Source organism: Lytechinus variegatus, chromosome 19 (genome assembly GCF_018143015.1).
Source record: "Lytechinus variegatus isolate NC3 chromosome 19, Lvar_3.0, whole genome shotgun sequence".
Classification (NCBI taxonomy): Eukaryota; Metazoa; Echinodermata; class Echinoidea; order Temnopleuroida; family Toxopneustidae; genus Lytechinus; species Lytechinus variegatus.
The window spans coordinates 8779871-8784303 of record NC_054758.1 but is presented as its reverse complement, the minus strand read 5'-3'; positions in this window follow the sequence as shown (position 1 = coordinate 8784303).

The following is a 4433-nucleotide window of genomic DNA, read 5'->3' as shown; positions in this document are numbered from 1 at the left end:
AAAATGTTACAATAAGAAAAGTTCACCTTCTATTTACAAGTTCACAGCCAATCAGATCGAATTATTGGAGCATCTGAAATCTGCTATGGCAAATTTGAGTTTCATGAAATACGCACCAACCCTTGCTGAAATTCGGCATACATTGCATAATGCATTTCAAACACCCTCTATCTCTGTGTTCCTCCCCCCACATCAACACCCTCTCTCTCTCTCACACACACACACGCACACACCCTTACACACACACGGACACTCACCCGACTTCCCGCCACTCTTTTCATTGTCAAAAGTCAGCTTTCAAAACGTTACCTTCCCCTCCCCACTAGTCGCTCCATTTCATCGGTGTACACATGGGGTACGGAACGGTGGCCGCAGATCCGCCAAAATTTCCACGCCAAAGAAAAAGGGGGAAAACAAGAAAGGGAAGAAAAAGGGGGTGAATTATTTAATTATTTTAATGACTTTTCTGTCAAATTCTATGACAAACTAGATTTTTGCGTCAAAAAGTTCCCATTTGCCACGTCAGACCCATCAAATGTGTTTTGTTCCTTACGATATGTTCCAAGTTTTTAGGAATAGGGCCGTTTCTCACATATCACATGGCCGCCTATTTTCTTGATTACAAATATCCCAAAATATCTTGTAACGACCGACATCCGTCAGGGTAGGCTTACTGCAACAAGGAAAAAAAAGAAGACATGATATATACATGTATAAACATAAACAACCATCAACGTCAAAGCCATATCCAAGTGGGGATAAAGTAAGATTAATATTAATCGTCCCCAAACGGCAGTTGGAAAGGGATATGGTCATTTTATGACACACTAGAAACACGTTGCGTTGCACGAGGTGTGCACGTATACCGGCAATGCTTTGAGGCCGGGAGATCACGTGCAAGTTGAAAACGCCAGTGTATATCATGGGATGCGCACGAGACCGTTTACGTTGATACAATACAACTTGTCAAAAAAAATGTCCATCTGACATAGGGCTGACGTAATTCCAAAAGGTGGTAGTATTTTCAATTAAATGTACATGAGTAGAAATCTTACTTCATGATATAGCTTCTCTGATGTCATCGATCTCGCTTCAGTGGTTTTGAATACACACCCTGTTACGCAATGTTCAGTGATGCATTTCAAGCCATTCCAAGTTTGCAACACTGCTGTATTTGTGCGTTGTCTTTAACATGTCAACCGCAACTTTACCATCCAGGATATGAGCAGAGACATTTCCCTGATCAATTCAATTTATTTGAGCCCATTAACCAAATGATAAAAAAAGAAATGAAATCAAGAATACATTATTGTTGGAATTAGGCATGAAACACACATGATATTTGTCTCTATCATTGTCATCTCCCATCATCAAACTTGAAATGAATTGTTAAGGACTCTTGTTGCCCTTCTTAGCATGCGCAAGGTTGTAATTTGAGGAGCCTGGGCTCTGTAACACAAAGATTAGCGATCAATCGCTAAATGAACTGACCAATCAAGATCGATGTTACATGCGCATTTAATTTTAAGTCCTGACCAGGGACCAATCAGTGCGGTTCTTTCATATTTGCAATCCATCGCAAACCTTTGTGTTACGGAGCCCTGGTTAGACCATGGAGATTTCCTGGTAAGCTCAGGGAATTCCCTGCTCAGATTCTGAATGATCAAAGGGGGTTGATATGCTTGGCAGTGCAAAAACAGCAGTTGTAGCAGAGCTGCATGTATGAAAACTTGGAATGGGCTATAAAAAGGCACCATTAAAACATAATATGCTGCGTATTTAAACCACTGAAGCAAGACCAATTATTATTATTATTTTTATAGAAGTTAGGACTTGAGAGGAGCTTCCTATTACCATACACTTAATTGAGAAGATATTTTTTTTGGTGGGGGGGGGGGGCGCTGTATGTACCATTTTGTTCTTAATTTATATAGATATAATATTTAACTTAATGAAGATTTTCTTTCAAAATAACTTTATGGTGAATAAGGCTTTTGTGCGATCAAAATGAATGTCGAAATTGATTGCATCTACCATCATGACCATGGGGCGACGGCGCGGGGGGGGGGGGTTCAATAATCATATGGTATTTTATTATTTTAAAACACATTGGATAATTAATTTTTTGAATAGCCGATTATGATTAAGAAGCAGTAAAAAACCCAGGATATTGCAAGCGCTTCAATGTTTCGCATTTTTTTTTTCATTACAGTGAGATACACTGACTTATAATTTAGACTTTATACCAAAGGATCAGTTTTTCATGAATAAATCATCTTAAATGTCATAACAAAAAAATGGTGTGAAGAGTGAATTCAATTGAATTAGCACTTAAATGTACCCCGACTTGCGACACTTCATGGGCTGTAAGGCACAAACTCTTTCAAAATAATATAAAAAAATGCCAAGTTTATTTTGGTTTGGTTTGTTATTCCATTCCATGGCGTCTTGAAAACTTTGCTTCTTATAACCGGAAGGGGGGGGGGGTACAGATTACAAAGATTAAAACGTGGGTGAAGGCGGCTTTAACCACTCTTTAATCCTCTATGACATCCATTAACACGAGTAGCCTACTTCGAATATTTCTAATCAACGTTCGCCTAAGATCAGTCACTAAAGGAATTTTGATGAAGCTTTGTGGATATTTTTACCGAAAAATCACCATTTTCTTGATGATTTCTCTTACCATTAAGAACATTCCTCATACATATAAAGTGATCTTAGAACGGCTTAGTATATACTCGAGTTAATACATGGGATGCAAAGACCGGAATAATGACAGAAGATACGGACTTTCTTTCTTTTGTATTATTTTATTCAGGTTTCGTGGGGAAAATGTTTTTTAAAGCCCACGCTGAGATTCAGATGCTTGTCTGTAAAAGGCAATCTGAGCGAGTTTGAGTAGACCCGAAGTGTTTGAGAAAAAATGCCACACACACACAAATAAACTTGAGAATTATAGTTAGAGGTTTACTGATCGTCATTAATGATGATAATAATGATGAGGGCGATGATGATGATGATTATTATTAGTATTATTTATTCTTCTTCTTATCATTATTATCATTATTATCGACATTATCATCATCTTCATCATCATCATCATCATCCTATGCATTACTGTATGATACTTATATTGTTAATTATTATTGATATCAATATTTCATTTAATTCATCCTACATTAAAATTGTCGTCGCCACCAATATTTTCATAATAATATATATAACCATTATGAGTGTTAACGTCTGCAATACTATCCTTGCCATGATTGTTGTTAGCATCTTAGGAAGCAACGAAAAGTCGGAGAAATTGAACCATGTCAACGTGGTTATAGAGACATCCCAAATGAGCACCTCTATTAGGAAGATTTATCCTTACTTTCATCAAGGGGGAATGAGGAACAATGTTGACATTTTGATCTAATCAAACACCATGAAATATGCATCAGGAATGGCGGGGCAAATGCATGATATATTGTGGTTGTGAGCGTAGGGGGAAATGTAGGCTTGTAGCCACCCCCCCCCCCCGAAAATAAGCCTCTTCATACTACCTACACATTTATACACTCAGTACAGCTCCCACAACCTCAATTCAAAACCGCATAAAAGACTTTGGAAGCAAGGTACTGCCATTTGGCAATTCCGTGTCTCGCCCGATTTAAAAACGAATGCTAGGAATTAAGATTTAACATTTCAACTTTTTCTTACGAATCTCAGAATTAAAAAAGATACTTAGTGTTTTAAAAAGTGCCGACGCAAAGCCTAAGTATCTTTTTTAATTCTGAGATTCGTAAGAAAAAGTTGAAATGTTAACTCGGCACTTTTTAAAACACTAAGTACATAAATTAACAACAAACATTATTTCTTCTTTCATTCCTCTATAAAGGACAAGTCCACTCCAACAAAAACTTGGTTTGAATAAAAAGAGAAAAAAATTCAACAAGCATAACACTAAACATTTCATCAAAATCAGATGTAAAATAAGAAAGTTATGGCATTTTAAAGTTTCGCTTCATTTCACAAAACAGTTATATGCACATCTCGGTCGGTATGCAAATGAGGAACTGATGACATCACTCACTCACTTTTTCTTTTGTATTTTATTATATTATTTTTTTTATTTTCTCGTCATTGTCATGTGAAATGAAGTTTCAGTCCTCCCTGAACTCGTGGAAATCCATTATTTTAGCATTTTGTGCTTCAGGCAAAGATGTCCTAATCGTCAAATTCGTGAAAATTGAAATATTGTATAATTCAAACAATAAAAAACAAAAGAAATACTTAGTAGTGAGTGAGTGACATCATCGACTCTCTCATTTGGATGTAACTGGCTCGTTCATAAAACTATTTTGTTAAAAATAAGCGAAGCTTTGAAATGTCATAACTTTTTTATTTCACATCCGATTTTGATGACATTTTCAGCATTGTGCTTG